Source organism: Lemur catta, chromosome 5, assembly GCF_020740605.2.
Source record: "Lemur catta isolate mLemCat1 chromosome 5, mLemCat1.pri, whole genome shotgun sequence".
Lineage (NCBI taxonomy): Eukaryota > Metazoa > Chordata > Mammalia > Primates > Lemuridae > Lemur > Lemur catta.
Window position 1 is genome coordinate 93,588,148 of NC_059132.1, and position 20,958 is coordinate 93,609,105.

Below are 20,958 nucleotides of genomic sequence, written 5' to 3' on the forward strand. Positions count from 1 at the left end.
GGGGAGATGGAGAGAGATGGGGTGGGGGCTGCGTAGGTGCTGGTGTGAGGTGGTGGGAGCCCTCGCCCTTGACTGAAGGGATAGCAGAGAGAGAGAGAGAGAGAGAGAGAGAGAGAGAGAGAGAGAGAAGGGCCGAAGCAGAATCAGGGGGCACTTAGTGAAAGACAGAAGGAGGAGAGGTTTGGAGGAGAACAGATCCACCGTGCTGGGATCTGGGCCTGGCCCAGTCAACTCCGAATCCCCACACCTGGCTCTGTTAATGACTTACCCACACATTGTAGATGCTGAAAATGAGTTTGTTAAATAAATGAATGACTCATCTAGCTTCCAGCCCAGTCCCTTCATTTTGCACGTGAGAAAACAGAACCTGAAGGTTATGTGAATTAACCAAAATTATGTAAGTGTGAGCAGCAGAATCTAAACTAAATTCCCAAATCCTGCTGACTATTCCAGACTTTCTTTCTGCTGTAACTTGCTCTCAATTTGGGATGTCTCAAGGACTATCATATCAAAAACAGATGATGTCAATAACAAAAATCAAGACTGAGGAGAGATTGCCGGGATTCTTGGATAATTTAATTTGGTTTTGGACATGTAAACATTGATGTGATAGCAGAACTTCTAATGAGAAATGTCCTGTGAGCAGTTTTCAATTTGGGACTGAAGAAAAGATGAGAATTAATGACTAGATATACTTGAGAATCATAAACAGAGAGCTATTAGTTGAAGGCATGAGAAACATACTTTTGTAATATCATGAGTAAGATATGTTTTTGGTTTCTCATTACCTTAATTACATATTTTTTAGTCTACTGAAGAATTGTTGAACAAGCAGTGCACTTAGCTGCAATCAGCATGTCAATGTTGTTGGAATCACTTCATTTGCACATGTCAATCTTCGCTCTGCCTGCATGCACAAAGATTTAGGGACCGCTGCACTGGCCAGGCTATATTGGTGCACCCCGAAAAGCATTGCGAGGGCTCCAGGTCTGTCATGTGGGCCCTGTTGCAATCTTTATTCTGTAACTTTTGTTAGATCTTGCCAACTATGGTTTCCAAAGGCAAAGCAAAGGTCTTAAAATTTTTCTGAGATTTACGTCATATGCCTAGCCCATAAAGGAAGCAGAAGACTTAGATGTTTTTGCCTTATAAAATTTTCCCCATTGGCTCCCTAAACACAGAGGGTCAACCGAAATCAGTATGAAGCTAGAGATTGCCAAATTACTGTCATTTAAAACAACACCTAGTTTCTTAGCATGAAATCTAGATGATTCTCACACCAACCCAAAACCTAGTTACTGAGCACTAAGCACACTACACTGTTTTGTAGGAAAGGGCAAGGCACTCCGGAGTAAAATATATATGTGTGTGTGTGTATATATGTATATATATATTTGGAGAGATAATCTGATTCACTGACAGAGTTTTTAAATCTTTTGGAGTTTGTAGTGAGTTGGGTCCCACCCAAAAGATAGGCCCACCCAGAACCTGTGAGTGTGACCTTATTTGTAGGTAGGGTCTTTGCAGATGTGATTAAGAATCTTGAGATGAACTCACACCGGATCATCCAGGTGGACCCTAAATCCAATGACAAGTGTCCTTATAAGAAACAGAAAAGGAGAAGACACAGACACAGAGAAGTCTGTGTGAAGACGAAGGCAGAGTTTGGAGTTATCAGCCACAAATTCAGGAACACCTAGAGCCACCAACAGCTGGAAGAGGCGAGGCAGGATTCCCTGCTAGAGCCTTCAGAGGGAGCACAACCCCTACTGACACCTTGATTTTGGACTTCCAGCCCAGAACTGTAAGAGAATAAATTTTTGATATTTTAAGCCAAAGAATTTGTGGTGATTGATTACACCAACCACAGGAAGCTAATACAAAGTTCATTAAGTGAAAGACTTTTGTCTCTTTTGGTCATATTAGAACAAAGATCCCAATGTTCAATAATTCAGCATTTCAAAAATTCTACTCTTGCCTCCCAAGAAGTAAGAATTATCTTTGAGGACGAGCAAGTTTTCAGTGCAACCGCCAACAAGTAGAAATTATCTGTGCATTGATTTTTTTTTTTTCTGGAAAACTACAAGTTCAAAGTTTATATCTCATATTCCAGTTTTGCAATCACATCAAACATGAATCCATTCCTTCCCACAGCTGCCTTGCTGCTGTCAGAGAAAGCACTATACCGGCAGGTGAGCTTCCGTGAATTCCTTATTGGGAATAAACTTGAGTTGTTACAGAAGTGACAAAAACCACCACCTGAATGCAGTTACTGAGAGCTTCAGCACATCACTCGCCAATTTCCTCTCCAGCCCAATCTTGCCATCAGTTTGGGCAAAATAAACACCCATATGAAGTACCCATCCAACACCCAAAATGCAAAGTTCCTTGGCTTTCCAGACTGCAATCACCTCAGCCTCACTTTCCCAACTCAGTTTCGTGGCCAGACCCTAGAGTTCATCTTCACTGCCAAGGCTCCTCCCCCAAAACCAACCTCCTTGAAATATGACCCACAATTCCTATACGGTGGCTACCGATTGTGAATTCTTTCAACTTGTGCTACCCAATTCCCACTCCACAGCTTATAACCTGCATCATTTCTCAGTTAAAAGGGATCCTCTCTCATCTAGATCTGGACTCTACCAGTACTAGATTATCTGCCTTCTTCTGTTTCTGATAACAATCCCTCCCCCTCCCCCTCTACCCATCCCTCTCCTTCCCCTTCTCTCTCCTACATCTTACAACAGCTCTTTCTCAGAGGCTCTTCCCACTCAGCACTTCCCAGAGATTGCTCCAATCCCTCACAACTTGGCCACTGCTCTCAACTTTGACGTCCCACAGTCCACCTTCTTGGAAGTGCTGGTCACCCTGGGCTTTCCCATTCCTCCCCTCTCATTCCCTTTCAGCTTTGGACTTTCACTTGCATGAACTCAGAGAAACTCTTTTAACAAAGTCCCCCAAATGTAACAAAAATGCTTGCCATTCTACCCACCTCTCAGTGGCTTTCCACACTGTTGAATCCTCTTCGTATCAGCACCCTCCCTCTGTTCCTGGATGCTATGGACCAAAAGCTTATGTCCCCGCAGGATGCATATGTTGAAATCATAACCCCCAAGGAGATGGTAGTAGGAGGTGGGGCCTTTGGTAGGGTGAAGCCCTCATGAATCCCTCAGGAATGGGATTAGTGCCTTTATAAAAAGACACAAAAGAGCTGCCTTCTCTCTCTGTCATCTGAGGATACAGTGAGGAGCTGCCAACCGCGAACCAGGAAGAGGGCCCTCACCAGACACTGCATCTGCCAGCACTTTGGTCTTGGACTTCCCAGGCTCCCAAACTGTGAGAAATAAATTCTGTTGTTTAAGCCACCAGTCTATGGTATTTCTGCTACAGCAGCCCAAACTAAGACACGGGGACACCACTGTCTCCTGGGTCTCCTAAAACTTCCTGAACCACTTATTCCCATCCTACATATTTACACAGTTCTGCCTTCTTCTCTTCTTGCCCAATCGCCTATATATTAAGATTCCAAAATTGTCCCCAGTCTAAATCCTTTCCCTGAAGTTGATACCAGGTTTACAGTCTGTGAGTATTTCAAATTCAACTTTAAATTAAACACATTATTTTCCCCATGAAATCAACTTTTCTATCTCAAAGAGCAGTACTGTCACTCACCCCATCATCTGCTCCACAGCCTCCATGGCCGCTTCCTATTGATCCTCCCTCCTAAATACTTCTCAGGCCAGTTCCTCCCTCCCTAGATCCCCTGTCAATGCCTTAGCTCAGGCTCTAATGATTTCCCTGCTAGATCACAGCTTCCCAGCTGTTTCCTCTCTGCCTCCAGCCTCAACCTTTTCACATCCATTCTCCCTGAGGCAACCAGAGGAATCTTCCTAAAATGCAAATCATTCTATCACTTAAATCCTTCAGTGGCTCCCCACTACCTGCAAACCACTTAGCATGACCTATAAAACCATTTGATGTTGACTTCTATCTATCTGTCTAGCCTAATTCCTTGTCACTCTCCCCTTAGACCCCTAATGTTCTGCCAAATAACTTGTAGTCCCTGCATAAGATGTATCTTACATGTCTCTCCCTTGCACTAGCTGTTTTCTCTGCCTGAAACAGCCTTTCTTATGCTGGTGCTGCCTTGCAAACTCCTCACCATTCACGAGTCAACCCAGGCATCCCTCATCTCATAAGTTTTACCTAAACCCAATCTGGGACGCTCCCACCAGCCCCCACAAGGCAGTCAGGCATCGTTTCTTCTCAGCATCCTAAACATAGTTCAGTTATGGTATACGGCTTGCTATTTTGTAACTGCTTCTGTGTGTGTCTCCTCAACTAATCTGTATGCATGTCCGTAAATGTAAGCCTTTTTATCTTCTTCATCTTCACAACATCAGTGCTAGCTCATGGCAGACATTCAACCCTTTTTTATTGAAATCTTTTAACATCTGATCATCTGAAGAGTCAGGGTGATCAAGGTTGGCCTAGCAGTTTATGGGAAGATGCACTGGCCACACATCATTCCAGCAGGAGGGAGAAATTCTTTCTCAGTCAGAGAAACCCATGGAAGGGAGAACAACTAGGGGGTGGGAATGAGCATAATGTATGTAGAAGGAGGGGGGAAACTGATCTCACTAGAGCAGAAGACATCGTCGGGTGTCATGGGGGACAGAGTTGGGCAGGTTTGGTGGGATGAAAAGGTGGAGGGTCTCACAGGGTATGAATGAGACTCAGTATTAATACATTCATTTCCAATTGCTGCTGCAACAAATCACCATACACGTAGTGGCTTAAAACAAGAAAAATCTATCACTTACAGTTTCAGAAGTCAGAAGTCAGGGATGAGTCTCACTGGCCTCAAATCAAGCTGTCACCAGGACCGTGTTCCTTTCTGGAGGCTCTAGGGGAGCATCCATCTTCTGGTCTTTTCCAGCTTCTTAGAGGCTGCCCTCATTCCTTGGCCCATGACCCTGTTCCAGTGTCAGAACCGGCAACAGCCGGATGGGTCTTTCTCACACCACCACGCTCTGACTCTTTCTTCTGCCTCCTTCTTTCACTTTTAAGGACCCTGTGATTGTATTGGTCCCACATGGATAATCCAGGAAAATCTCCCCATCTCGAGGTCAGCTGATTAGCAACATTAGTTTTATCTGAACCACTAATTCCCCTTTGCCGTGTAACCTGACATATTCACAGGTTCTGAGGATTAGGATGTGATGTCTCTGGAGAGCCCGTACTCTGCCTACCACACTCAGTAACTAATTGGAAGCTTCTGTTTAGCTCTCAAGACTTAAATGCTGCGATAAAAGTATAGAGCTCCAGGCTGAGCTGCCTTAAATCCCAAATCTCTGAGATCTTGTACAACTGAGTCATGATGACGATTTTCTGTTATTTGCCTTTGTATACAAAGAATTTTTTTTTTTTTTTTGAGACAGGGCCTCACTCTGTTGCCCCAGGTAGAATGCAGTGGCGTCATAGTGGCTCACTGCAACCTCAAACTTCTAGGCTCAAACGATCCTCCTGCCTCAACTTCCTGAGTAGCTGGGACTATAAGTGCACACCACAACAGCTGGCTAATTATTCCATTATTTAGTAGAGACAGGGTCTCACTCTTGGTCAGCCTTGTCTTGAACTCCTAAGCTCAAGCAATCCTCCCGCCTCGGCCTCCCAGAGTGCTAGGATTACAGGCATGAGCCACCACACCCGGCTGTGCACAAAGAATTTTTTAGGGGGCCAGCACTCTTGTGCCATTCTGCTGCCTATATGTACAAGAAGAATTTGTTTTTTAATAGCAGATATACATCAAGCACTTCAGTCACATACACATACGCAGAAAACAAGACTATTTGGAGTCCTTCTTTGTGTATAGATGAGGTTGGCTCTAAGAAATGGGCCAGGTGTTATACTGTAGGATGCTGACATGTATGCTATTTTGAATGATTTTAATTCACTTAATAGGATCTGAGTTCCTATTAACGTGGTGGACGCTGTGATTCCCATGACATTGACAGGGCTGTGTGATTCTCTCACATCTGCATAGCACTAATTAATAATGACAATACAACTATCTTTAATGTGGTTATCATCTTTCTTAGAGCTCAAAGAGTTTCATAGAATTTATCCTTTTTCTTTCAAAAATATTCCTATGGGGTTACCAGCTACAGAATCACTTTTTGAGATTAAAATAAGAAATAATTTTCTACCATTAGGGAAAGGCAAAATGAAATTTATAAATATAATGATCTAATTGAAAAAATAATCACACAGTTTGTTTCCACGTATGCAAATTGTGAATTCAAAGATGCTTAAGTGAAGCATTCTGAAGTTGACTTACTTGTATCTTCAAAATCCAGGTGACCATGTCTGCATTCATTCATTCTTTCAACAAGTATTTTGTGTAAACTCTCAGGTACCAGATATCATTCTAAGCATAAGGATTCAACAGAAACAAGACAATGTCATTGTCCTCTGGGGCTTGCTGACAGTAGGAGATAGATTGTACACTTTCACCAAACATACAAGCAAACAAATCATCTTTCAGGTAGTGATAAGTGCTCTCAATTACAAAAAAAAGTAGCACTGGGTAAAAGAGAGTGATGTTAGAAAAATATTATTTTAGTTTGGATGCTCTGGAAAGGCCTGAGTAGATTTTTGAATAAGGAGAAAGCCATGTGAAGAAGTAAGAAAAGGGTGAACATACCAATTTGTCTTATTTCAGAATATTATGCAAGTACAAACGTTTTGGTTACATAAATTGCTTTTGTACCATTTGAGTCAAAGTTATAAGTGTGCCCATCCCCCAGATAGTGCACATTGTACCCATTAGGTGTGAATTTATCCATCCCCTTTCCCCCCTCCCACCCGCTTGATTTCCAGTGAATGTTATTTCCATATGTGCACATAAGTGTTGATGGATTAGTTCCAGTTTAATGGTGAGTACATGTGGTGTTTGTTTTTCCATTCTTGTGATACTACACTTAGAAGAATGGTCTCCAATTCCATCCAGATTATACAAGAGGTGCTAGGTTACCACTGTTTTTTGTGGCTGAGTAGAACTCCATGGTATACATATACCACATTTTATTAATCCACTCATGTATCGACAGACACTTGGGTTGTTTCCACATCTTTGCAATTATGAATTGTGCTTCTATAAACATTCGAGTGCAGATGTCTTTTTTGAATAAAAAGTCTTTGTTTCCTTTGGGCAAAAATCCCAGTATAGTGGGATTGCTGGATCAAATGGTAGGTCTACTTTTAGTTCTTTGAGGTATCTCTGTACTACTTTCCATAGAGGCTGTACTAGTTTGCAGTCCCACTAACAGTGTGTAAGTGTTTGTATCTCTCTACATCCATGCCAGCATTTGTTGTTTTGGGACTTTTTGATAAAAGCCATTCTCACTGGAGTTAAGTGATATCTCATTGTGGTTTCGATTTGCATTTCCCTGATGATTAGAGATGTTGAGCATTTTTTAATATGTTTCTTGGCCATTAGTCTACCTTTTTTTGAAAAGTTTCTGTTCATGTCCTTTGCCCACTTTTTAATGGGCTTGTTTGATTTTTTTTTCTTGCTGATTTGCTTGAGTTCTTTGTAGATTCTGGTTATCAGCCCTTTGTAGGATGTATAGCATGCAAATATTGTATAGGTTGTCTATTTCACTCTAATGATCATTTCCTTGGCTGTGCAGAAGCTTTTTAATTTGATCAGGTGCCATTTATTTATTTGTGTTGTTGCTGTGATTGCTTTTGGGGTCATCATCATAAATTCTTTGCTGAGACTGATGTCTATAAGAGTTTTTCCAACATTTTCTTCTAGAACTCTTATAGTTTCGTACCTTAAGTTTAAGTCTGTTATCCCTATCATGAGTTAATTTTTGTGAGTGGTGAGAGATACAGATCCTGTTTTGGTCTTCTACATTGACTATCCAATTTTCCCAGCATGATTTATTGAACAGGGATTCTTTTCCCCAGTGTATGTTTTTGTCTGCTTTGTCAAAGATCTGATGGCAGTATGAGGACGGTCTTATATCTGGGTTCTCTGTTCTGATCCAGTGGTCCATGTCTCTGTTCTTGTGCCAGTACCATGCTGTTTTGATTGCTACAGGCCTGTAGTATAGCTTGAAGTCTGGTAAATTGATGCGTCCTGATTTGTTCTTTTTGCTTAAGGTTGCTTTGGCTATACGGGGTCTTTTCTGGTTCCATACGAAGCATAGAATTATTTTTTCTAGATGTACGAAAAATGACATTGGTATTTTAATGGGGATTGGAACATGCCAATTTGATTACATTGAATAAATATTAATTAAGCCTAGACTATGTGCCAGTCATTGTTTTGGGTGCTGGAGACTAAGCAAGTATGAAGACCCTGCTTAAGCTGACCTAGGGCAGCTCAGCCTGGGTAGATCAAGAAATAACAAAAATATGTATATACCATTGAGTTGTATCCATAAATGTCTTTACTAAACACATTTACCCTCTAATTATTTGACAAGTGAAATAATTATCAAAAGCACAAAATCCCAGTAATAGAAGTCAGTCTAACTATCCCCCTTCTCAGATCTATGATTTTCAAATTTTTGCAATAGATCCATTTGTTTAAATAAAATACAACATAATACCTTGTAATATATTTACAAACCACACATAATAATTTTCCACCAACCTTCTTTTTATCAGTTAATAGCAATGACTTTATCTTTTCTCACAGGTCTTCTTTTTCCACATTTTGAATCATTCAAGAGACTCTCCACCTTAAGAATTTTTTGACGTTCTTAAACTATGATGTCCAGAGCTTATCAATGGATTCTTAAAAAATAAATAAATAAAAGCAAAAGTAGAAGAGGATCCAGCCAATATCAAACACCACTCAGATTTTATACACAATATTCCTATTAGATATTATTGCCATAACAACCTCTCTACATTACCATATTTTGTTTTTTCTTACACATTTTTTCACACCACTTATGACAGTAATTAAGCCAAGTGCCCCAGGCATTTGCCTTAACCAATGAACAGGCAGACTGGGAACTTCAAGGCTTTCAGCAAGTCACAAAGTGCCAAAAATGCTCTCTCGCCAGGAGACATATTCCCTGAGTTATATAAAGTAGAAATTTGTTCTGATATCATTCACCTGACATCATTGAGCAATAAGATAAGTAAACCGACTGAGTCTGCGACCTGTCTGTTGGACCTCTCCATGCTTTAGTTCGCTGCCTGCAAAGCGAGGATAAGAGTGTTTACCAACTCTGCATGGGTGTTGCAAGAATTGATTAATGCTTATGTGGCACCATCTGATGAGAGGCTCTGTGGCTGTGCCACCCAAGTTGTCATAGGCTGTGAAATGCCTGGATGCCTCAAGGTCACTCCCTTAAAGCTCTAGACCATGACTCTAGGTGACTTGCTGGGGACCATAACCAGTATATGACCCAACTGTACTTTCAGACATGCATGCCGAGCGCCAGTAAGGCTATCACCCAAAGCTGAAAAGCAGTTTTTCTAATGCTGCAGGCTCATGCACAAGGCACCAAAATAGCACCAGAAATACTATACCCATATTGCTTTATCCTAGACATCTGACACTTGTAAAGCTGATGCCAAATTTCTTGTCACATATGTGTCTGGAAGCCTTCGTGCTGAGAGGCATTTCTTATCTTCTGACATTTCAGAGAGCTGCATAAAGCTAGACAAGCACACAGCCTCCTTCAAAAAGGCACGAGGCAAAGGCAAGCATTCTTTTCAGGTGACCTCCGCCGCCCTCACTGGGGGAGAGCCAAGACAGCCTCCAGCACATCTGTAATCCTCAGGATGTTCCAAATGTTTGAGTTTGCAGCTTGCAGTTAGTAACGGCCAAACTGCCCTGGCTCTCCAAGGTCATCTGAAAATGATATGCCCATCAGCCAAATGAGGAAATGCTACTGTAGGCAAACCAATCATAAGTTCAAACAATCCTCAGGGGTCCAGGGCTGGATGCTCTGTCTCTGATGACACAGGTCATCCATATCCATTACAATGGGGCTTCTGGTTGATGTTAATGATTTTTGTGACTGACACCCCCAAACAGAAAGCAGCCAGGATTTTTGCACACGATACAATAGTAGATAATTTCTAGTGATTCCCTTCTCTTTCGATCTTGCCTACACAGCCTGCCTGACAAAGTAGGTGCCACAGAGACCCCACCCCCAGCCACCAAGGAACAGGGGTTTCTAGTAGGAGAGTCCCCTAAAACAACATGTGTCAGAATAACCTGGTTTTAAATGCAAATTCTTGGGCCCTATTCCAGACCTTTAAATCAGAACCTCCAGGAAATGGGATCCAAGAATCTGCATTTTGAACAGATTCCCCAGATGATCTTTTTTTAACTTTTCATTTTCCCAGATAATTTTTATACACACTGAAGTTTTCAGAAACCTGACAGAATTTTCCAGTAAATTAAGATTCATACAAACCTTCAGGCTGTGGGGAGAGTTTCTGGCCACAGGGTTTACTGGTCATTGAGGCATCTACTCTAAACTCACCTGCAAGCAAACCACCAGGTGCTCAGAGGAACAAGTTTCATTATTTCTTCCTTCTCTCAGCCTCATTGTTCATGCCCCTGTTTTGGAATAATAAGCACTGCCATCTGATGCTTCTGGCATCTGTTACTTTGTATTGTTTAACTTTTTGTATTAGTTTGCTATTGTTGCCGTAACAGATGATCACAAACTTGGCACAAATTTATTATCTCACAGTTCTGCAGGTTTGAAGTCCAACACAGAGGGCACCGGGCTACCAGCGAGGTGTCAGCCGAGCCATGTTCCTGTCTGCAGGCTCTAGGGGAAAATCTGTTTTCTTGCCTTTTCCAGCTTCTAGAGTCACCCACACGCCTCAGCTCATGGCTCCTTCCTCTATCCTCAAGCCAGCAATGCTGCTCTCTGACCATTCTTCACATCTCCTCTGACTCTCCTCCTGCCCCCTGCCTTCACCTGTAAGGGTCCTTGTGATCATACTGGGGCCACTTGGATAATCCAGGGTTCTTAATATGTGATTGCATATGTGATTACCTCTGCTAAGTCCCCTTTGCCACATAAGGTAACATTTCCATGCGTTCCAAGGATTAAGACATGGACATTTGGGGGGAACCATTGTTCTAGCTACCACACTTTTCATCTGTAATATGAAGGATGTCTTCATTTGGGTTCCCCCAAAAGCAGACCCTGAGACTAGGATTTGAGTAAAATCTCAGGAAGCCCAATAAAGGAGCAGTGCAGTGAGGTAGGAAGGGAGAAAAGCAAATAATAGGTGAATTAATGAGCAGGACACTGCTATAGGCAACTAGACTGAATTCCCCTGGGGACTGTGCAGAACACGCCTCAGAATAGTCCTACTGAGGGGGAAGGACATTGGGGCATTTATCCACCAGTTCCTGTCATTTATTAGTTAGGGGGTCACATTTATTCCCCAGGCACTGCCAGCACGTCCTGCTTCCCCGAGGGTGGATGGGTCCACAGCCAGAGTACAGCCTTGGCAGAGACATACAGGAGCCACAAGCTTGCTCCGTCTGAGAGGCCTCCAGTGGGGCGGGAAGATATGGGTGGGGCATCAACAGCATCTGAATCCAGGGGTTGGTTTTTGAGGGAAGTGGGGTGTTGTGTACCGAAAGATCAAATGCTCGTTTCCTTTGACCCAGCAATTCCACCTCCAGGGAATTCATGTTAAGGGCATAATTGAACAAATATGCAATCATCATTTGTAATATTATAAGAATTGGAAATAATTTAAATTCCATTATTATGGGATTAGTTAAATAAATTACGGTGATACAATTGAACATTCTGCTATAATTAAATGTAATGATGTCAGTCTATATTTATTGATGGGGAAACCAGTTCCTGACATACTACAAACTGAAAAAAAAAGCAGGTTACAAATAGTAAGTATATTATAAATCCATTTATGTAAAATTATGTATGTATAATATATGTGTGTGTGTATGTATAGCAAGATGTCTCGAAGAATGCTCATCAAAACTCTAACGGTAGTTATTTCTAGGAAGCTGAATTTCTCATCCTTTATGCTTTCTTCTTCATGCTTTTCTGTATTACAAAAAATATTACAATAAGCACTTTATTGCTTATTAATCAATCTATTACAAAGATATTTTCAGTTTTTTTAAAAAAGAATTCACTACTTGGGAGACTGAGGCAGGAAGATCGCTTGAGCCCAGGAAGGAGTTATGATTGCACCACTGCACTCCAGCCTAGGTGACAGAGTGAGACTTTGTCTCTAATAAACAAATAAATAAATTTTTAAAAAAGAATTCAAGTTTATTCTAAAAGATAAGCTTGTTTTTAGTTCTAATATAATGTCAATGTGCTTATATATATGTTCCCATTTAAAACTACATGAGGCTAAGGACCATGCGTTACACAAAATACTTAAGGCATATTTTGAACACAGCAGACACTTAATAAATATTTATTCTTTAATTGATTTTCATTGCTATGAAAGTCAGTAAAACAACACACTAAACAAACTGGGTGACGGTGAACTTTTCACACTGCATGGGGATGATTTCCCGGAGAGCTGAGAGGCCCGGCGTGGCCTTATCAGGCGGGCGCTGGCCACGGCAGACAAGGGCAGGCCTTCCACTGCACGGACACACCCATGGCATCCCAGAGACGCTACCAGAGCCCCACTCGCCTTGGGTGGAAGTGAAGATGAATGCAAGTACAGTCTTGCAGTTTTACAGCACAAATGAGACAAGTGGGATTTATGTCAGTCTGTCGGAAATTAATTCAACAGTTTGTCCCCCGAAACTCTCTGAGGCTTCCTCGGGAGATCACTGCACTTCCAGTTGTGCACGATGACAGAGCTGACTGGAACTGCAGAGAAGAAGGACAAGTGGCAAGTCGTGGTGTGCCCGTGGTGCAATAGGATAAAAATATTTAAGTGTGAGACTTCATAGTTTTCCCCTTCTCTCAGACCCATGTTCCCCTTTATGCCTAATGGGGAAAATTTCTCAGCTGTCCAGGTTGCTCTTGGGCCCTCCTTTGTTGCTTAGAATCTAAATAATGAGTAGAGAGAAAATAGAAAAGTGGACAAGTCCCAGTTGATGTAGATCTTAAAGAGCTGAGAGAGGTGGCAAGAGGAAGAAAGAGGGGGAGAGACCAGAAAACCATGTGGAATGGGTGCCCGGGAGAGTCTGTGGGATTGGGAGCCATCAGTTGGAGAGTCAGTGCTTTGGGGAGAACCTGATATCCACGTGGAAGAGAATGAGGACGACGGTGAAGTAGATTTTAAGAATGCCTTTTCCGTAGTAAGAATGCATAGCTCATACTAACATCTATTGAAGTGTACACTTTAAATGAGTGAATTATATCTCAATAAAGCTATGTTTTAAAAAAGCATACCCCATGGAAAAAATGCACACCCCACTTTAGCAGTTTATTGAAAGACTGCAAAAATATTTGAAGAACCCTAATTACTTTTTAAATATTAGGCCTTTACTTTGAATTCACTCTTGCAGAGAGACTGAGCCATGTGGGACTTCAATTATGTTTAGGTTATAATAGGTTAGAGAAAGGACCCTTAAGATCCTCTAGTCCAACGCTCTTATTTTAAAGGAGGAGATGAAGCTGAGCAGGCTAAGTTTGCACTGTCACACAGTTGTAAAGCTGGCAACTATGGAGGTCTGATCTCAGGTCTTTTGAAATCCACCACCCCACCCCCATCCAATGCTCTTCCTGCTATTGTTTACAGAAAAAAACAATTCAACGATAAACATGCATAGAACACACAGTTATGCCCATGGCTCAGTCCAACTTTTCTGGCCTTTAGAACAAATAAGTGAGACCGGCATCTCTCCAGTCAGGTGCACAACATTGCCCAGCTAACAGCCTACACCGCGGAGATCCAGCCTTCCTGGCCTAAGCCTGGAGAATAATCATGCTTCACAGTGGCAATGTTGCTCTCACCTCCTTTTGAAGAACAACAAATAAAACAACAAGGAAAATAACAATAGCTACCATTTTCTAGGCATTTGTCCATGTATCAAGTTGGGCGGGACAGTCAGAGCCCCCTATGACGTTGAAATTTTGAGAGTTCAAATTTTAGCTAAGAATTTTACAACTACTAGATGTCACTAATGTAAACAATGCCCACCTGTGAATCACATCAGAAATTTACAAAGTTAATCATGGGATTGCATTTCTGATGCTCTCCTTCTCTGATCCTCTGGCACCTGCTATGTGCTAGGCACTGGTCTAGACATTTTACATATGGCATCTCTTTAAATCTTCACAATAATTCTATTACATGGGTATTAATCATCCCATTTTTTTAAATCGAAAAGAATAATGATGGGAGCAGGACCAAGCAAGAAAGAGATAAGTGCTGATATCAAGATAATATCCTCAGGGCTCAAGGAGAGTAGTCTGGTGGACAAGTTCACCCCAATGCCTATCATTCTATCATGAGTTTCATTTGTTTGTGACTCAAATACTTTTAGTAGTCACCTACAAAATTGAAAATACCCCTATGCATTGATCAGAGTAGGCAATGCTGTGCTACAGAAGAAACTGGAATCTCAATAGACTAACATAATAAAAGTATTTCTTGCTCATACAAGGTCTGGGGCAGATGTTTGGTGTCCTTTTACAAGACCAGGAATGAGGTAAGGAGAGCATGGAAGATGAAGCAGAATGTTTTAGATCAGAGCATAGAAGATCATGCAGCCTACAAGTGGAATATACCATTTCCACCCACATTCCAGTAGCTAGAACTCAGTCACATGGCCAGCCTAACTGCACAGGAGGCCGGGAAATGCAGGGAAGCAGAGAGATGGGTGAGCATTATAACAGCCACCACATTCTCCAAAGAACTGTAGTTTTGGTTCTTATCTGTCAGTGTGTCAGTTAACAAAAGTTAGTAGCAACAATAGACACAAGTAGTATGTAGGAGCCTCTTTCCCAGGACAGGACCAAAAAGGAAGAGATGGAAAGGGACAGTGGCAGAGATGCATGTACATACTTAAACATTTTGTTGGGTTTTGCCTGACTTGAAAAATCAGTCTACTAAACCTTGCTGTGTCTTCAGCTCATTAGCTGATGCTTTCCAATGGCTTTGGTTGTGTGATGAATTAGACCTTAAGTTTTGCAAGTGTAAGTTCCCCCAGAAATATGAGAAACAAGATGTTTATTCATTTTATTCATAGAGGCAAATAGGTAACTTTGGGAGATACAACTAAGTAAATAAATGTTTTCCTGACAAGTTGACCATAACACTGCAGTCCCCAACCCTCAAGCCACGCCCGATACTGGTCCCTGCCCTGTTAGGAAACGCGCCACATATCACTGCCTGAGCGCCACACCACTACCCCCACCCCCCCCACGGCACCCCATCTCCCCAACCCTGGCCATGGAAAAATTGTCTTCCATGAAAACTGTCCCTGGTGCCAAAAAGGTTGGGAACTGCTACAGATTTCAATAAATTGACATATTTTTCCACTTATCTCTACACTGAAACTCAACAACAACAAAACAATAAGTTGGTCCCAAAAGGAAAAATATAATCAAATTTAGGAATGCATCAAATTTTAAAATCATATATTTAAAGGTAAACGTATAACTTATTAAAACATTAAGAATAAATATTAGTGCATCACCCAGTTAATTAAGCCAGAAACCTGACTTGAAACCTTCCTCTTCAATCAGTCTAAGTAATCACCAAGTACATTTGATTTTATCTTCAAAATACCTTTCAGGTTCACCATGTTCTCTTTCCATCCCCATAGTCGCTGCTTCCACTCATTTTCAGATGAGAAAATCTGAAGTATCACATCACCTCCTAGCTGATCACCCTGCATACAATCCTGCCCACCCTGGCAGTCCTACCCCCTGAGAGCAGTGGGTTTTAAATTGCAGAGTGCAAGGGAATCATCTTGGAAGCTAGTGGAACATGCAGATTCCCAAGTTCTCTCCCAGAAATTCTGAGTCAGTAAATCCAAGCGAGAGTTCAGGGCTCTGAAATGTCAACAAGCACTGCAGAAGATGTTAATGTGTACGGTCCTAGAGGAAACATTGCTCTACACAAAATCTCAGCAAAAATTTCAGATCTCAATTGTCAGCCCTCGGTTTAAAACAATTGAATGGCTGATTAGTGACTGCTGGGTAAATCCCAAGCCTCTTATTATTGAGTATAAAGCCTCCATGACTCAGGCCTGGAACACCTTTTCAGCTTCCTATTTCCCTATTTCTTCTGAAACTTTTTACTTTGGGAACCACCAATGCCAAACTACGTGCATTTCCCGGGCACACTCTATGGTTTCGTGCCTCCCCATCTTAGCCCATGCCGTTCTAACTACTCAGAATTTCCTTGCCCATTGTCTTCCTGATAAACCAGCATTGACCTTCAAAACTCAGCTCCAGTCATTTCCTTTGTTAATTTCCTCTGCTTTGCCACCACTGAGTTAAGACCTTCCTCCTCTGTCTTCCTCCTGTCCACTTCTGATCTTTGTACATCTGTTTCTACACATCTTTGTTTACATTCCTCTCATTCCCTGTCTAACCTCCTTGCCTCACCTCAGTGCCTGGCACTAAATATACCTTGCTGGACTGGAGGTAAATACAAAACTTGAGCTCCTTCGAAGTCACAAATAAAGATGCCTCTTTGCATTATCTGGTCCTTTAAGTTAAATATTTCAGTTCAGTTCAGTTTATGGCATTTTCTCTTTCTTTCATGATTCAAATTAATTCTACAAACACCTTTTGAAGGCCTACTCTGCATGTCATTGTACAATAGTGGTTCCTAATATCCTATGTTTCTATGCTAAAAACTATTAGATATAGCCTTTCTTTGCCTTTTATTTCCTACTAGTCTTCCATTAATTTTCTTATGTAACTTCTTATTTAACTTATGGTTTCTGTCCCCGTTAGGTGAGTACTTTGAAGACTGTCATCAGATAGTGTAAAGATCTGTCTTTTAAGATACTTTATACTAGTAATAAATGTTTCCCTCTCGACAAAACTAAATTTTTTTCCAAATAGTATAGTATCAGGTGGTATTAAAATTTTTTCTATACATTTGTGTTCCTACCTAATGGGCTTCTTTGGGGAAGTATATAAGAAAGTGAATAGCAACCTACCAACCTAATATATAAATCACATCCCTCATCAATCAATAAGTTTTTTTTTTTTTTAAATTGCACCTAAGCACCTAACTCACATCCTAAGGGAGAGTGGTAAGCAATAGAAAGAATGGACCACTGCCTTTCTATATTTATCTCTGGATCTTTGTATTTAACTCAAGGACCCCCTCTGGACTCTAACAGCAGCCTTCACAGTTGAAAATGTGGCATAAATTTTGTAGCATTGATCACCCCTAGGTGAACTTAAACAAAAAAAACCTACACAAAATTATTTTGTGTATTTGTTCAAAAGTTCAGGTCAGGATCTTAAGCCTGAACATAACAATGTATTTAAACATTGCTACTTTATTCAATTCCTTAAATATCTCAGTGTGCAAATTTGTCTCTCAAAGGAGAAAATGTTATCATAATATCATAAAACAGACAGTGAAACTCTTAAACTTGCCAAATACTGCAATCTAAAATCATTTTCTAACAGAGAAAGAAAGACACTGCTTCTCTTTAGCAAAAGAGTGAAGTTATTACAAATGTATTGTTTCTGACATCTAAACAGAAAGAATGATTACTCATCTTATATTTGTTGGCATGGAGTTATTTGGATGTGATAAAAAAAAAAATCTCCAAGAGCAGTCTTCACTCTAGCCACAACCCTGTAAATCTTCCCCACAAAGAAGAAAACTGTCCATAGCAATCAACAGTAACACTCCAAGTCTGACACTCCCAGGCACCCAAACAGCACAATGCTGGGCAGGTGGAGAACAGTTAGCATTAACCAAAAATCCCACAGAGTACCACGCTCCAAAGCCCAACCAGGTTCATTGCCGGTTGCTCTAGAGGAAGCCAATACACTGAGACAGCAGGGTTTACGGCAGAGAAGGAGCTTAATGTCGCAGGTGCCACGTGAGGAGATGGAAGGAAGTTCTCAAGTCCATCTCCTAAGAATTTGGAAGAAAGGGTTTTTGAAGATAGTTTGGTGGGCAAAGGGTAATTGGGTCTGCTGATTGGCTGGGTTCGTGGAATCATAGAGGTGTAGAAATTATCTTCTTTGCTAAGCCGGTTCCTGGGTGGGAGTCACAAGACCCGTTGAGCTAGTTCTTTGGTATGGGCCACTGGCCTGCGTGGATCAGTTGGTCCACTGGAATGCAGGGCCTGGAAGGTATCTCAAAAACTAGCCTGAGGTTTCAGAAGGGTGATGTTATCTTTGCGAGCAATGAAGAAAGCTAAGAACCTTTTTGACCATCAGCTATATGACTCCTGAGCAGTAAGCAATTAGAGGAAAGCAAGTTAGGGGACAATGGCTGGTAACATATATATATTTTAACTCTGCCTATGCCTTTTCAGAGTTCAGGCCCCTACCACAGTTCCTACCTTTTGGTCCTTTATTAATTTTGTCAACGCCAGTTTCACACTGCCCAGAGCACAAGTGGATCAAAAATCAGAACCATCCAAGAAAATACACAATGTAGAATTATGAATATGCCTGAATAGAGGGATAAGAATTTATAACAAAGTTTAAAATCATTTGTATATTGGCCATAATAAAAGAAAATAATAAGTGATGAAGATGGAGAGAAATTAGAACTCTTAAACATTGCTAGTAGGAATGGAAAATGCTGCAGCCTTTTGGTGGTTCCTCCATAAGTCAAACATAAAATTACCATATGACCCAACAATTTCACTCCTGGGTATTACATAAAAGAATTGAACACAGGGACTCAAGCAGATATTGTACACCAACGTTCACAGCAGCACAGTTCACTAATCAAAAGACAGAGAAAAACACAAATGTCCATCATCTGATGAGTGGACAAATAACATGGTATAACTATACAACGGAATCTTATTCAGCCCTAAAAAAGAATGAAGTACTCAGACGTGCTATGACATAGATGAACCTTGAAGACATTAGGCTAAGAGAAAGAAGCCAGTCACAAAAGGCCACCTGTTGTATGATCCCATCTATGTGAAATATCCAAGAAGAGACAAGTTCATAGAGACAGAAATCAGGTTAGTGGTTGCCAGGGGCCATGGGTAGTGGAGATTGGGCAGTGACTGCTCAATGTCTCCTGTTTCCATTTGCGATGATGAAAAAAATGGAGCTAGACAGTGGTGATAGTTGCAGAACATTGTGAGTGCCCTAAATGTCACTGAATTGTATATTTTAAAATGGTTAAATTGGTAACTTTTATATTATGTGACTTTTACTAAAATAAAAAAAATCATTTGGTAGTTAAATAATTTTTTAATGTGATGCAATTCTAAGATATTCCACAGTAAAAATGTTTTTGATTAAAGCATACTTATCAATATAAGCATTTGTAAATTGCTTGAGTTACCAAATATCAGTCCTAACTTAATTGTTCTTTATCTAAATAGATTTACTATTAAAGCAAAGTTTCAGAGAAACTTGAAAATATAATATGTTTGCTGGATATTTGTTGTATTGAATTGAAGAGTCACAATGCTACTAAGTCAGGTCATATAAACTGTTAGGGTGGAAAACCTAGTAGGTGCTCATGGTGCAGATGGAGAAAGATTTCTCATGCAGAGATTAATATATGAAAGTTAAAAAGTTTATTTTATCCTTTAGCAGGACAAAGAGAATGGGGATGGGGGAGAGAACAGGGAGATGGCGTGGCATCCCAAAGAAAGAGAAGGAAGCTGCCAGCAGGGAGGCCAAGGGGCTGGCTGATTTTATGGGGACGAAGAGAAAGAGAAAAAAATACTAATTATTATGGAGTAATTAGCAGGCAGTTGCTACAGGTTAAATTGTCCATCTTTCTCGTTTTCTTGTTTCAAAGGATTGATCTTTAGCTGTTATTAAAAAATTATTGGATTAGATATTTTCCTGTTATTTCAGCAAGGCCAACTTACATAAACCCCAATTTCATAACTTTGCTTAGCAATGTAAGACGGTTATAGATATTTATGGTTAAATACCTAGGAGACCACAAACTCTAGGAAGTCTGAGAAAAATTAATGTTCTATTTTGAAAACCAACACAGTCTGAGCATCCCAAAGAACTACTGGCCTGTAGTATTACTTAGCATTGTGCATAAATATGAAGATTCATTCAACAAAATTTGTTCTGAGTGTTTATAATGTGCCAAGCACTAGTCCAGGCACTGGAGATGTCAGGTTTCAGTCTGAAATGTCAGTTCTTGGCATGCTCATGGCTGAAGAATAACCAGACAGGCCAAAGTAAGGCAAGCATGAAAATGAGGTTTATTGAGGGGAGAAATATAGGATTATAGGGCAATAGCAAGATATAGGTTTATAGAGAACGATACATAAGCCACAGATGACAACTGGACCCGCTGTCGCAGCAGGAAGAGAGTTTGGTTGTGGGCTGCAACTTGTTTTACAGAGCCCAGATTGGGACCTCCCTAGTGGCTCAGATGTTAGCATGAAACCACTTGGATTGGACAGTTGAGAGTTGCATTGCTATGCATGTGGGTTGCTCTAGGTCAATTTCCAGAGTTTATGGTACCTATGCTGTTTGGCCGGTAGACTACAGAGTCCTCTGCATTCTTTTGAAGCTGGTGTGCTAAGTTGATTGGCAGATTCATAGTGTATTCTCCCCTCCCCCAGGTATGGCAGTCACTCGGGAGATTAGGGTGGGGCAGGACCAAGATGGGGGCCCGAGGTGGGGCAATTGCACCAAAGCAACAGCACCCACTTTTGTCCCTAGGAGAACCAAAATCCCTCGCTATCTACCTCATAGAAATATGAAAGTTATTAAGGCAAGGTTCTTGCCCTAAAGGATCTTATGAATAAAATAGAAACCATGCATGTTTTACGTATTGCAATTTTATGTATGCCAATAA

At 41.0% G+C, this 20,958-nt stretch overlaps 1 long non-coding RNA gene across 2 annotated transcripts in view; it reads right to left on the reverse strand.

The window, feature by feature from the left end:
* Positions 1-12,448: 12,448 nt before the first annotated feature.
* Positions 12,449-20,958, reverse strand: part of LOC123638578 — a 60,072-nt gene continuing 51,562 nt past the window's right edge. For both annotated transcript variants that reach the window (XR_006735399.1, XR_006735398.1), the window contains one exon: positions 12,449-12,869. This is a non-coding gene — a long non-coding RNA (uncharacterized LOC123638578). The remainder of the gene's footprint in view (positions 12,870-20,958) is intronic.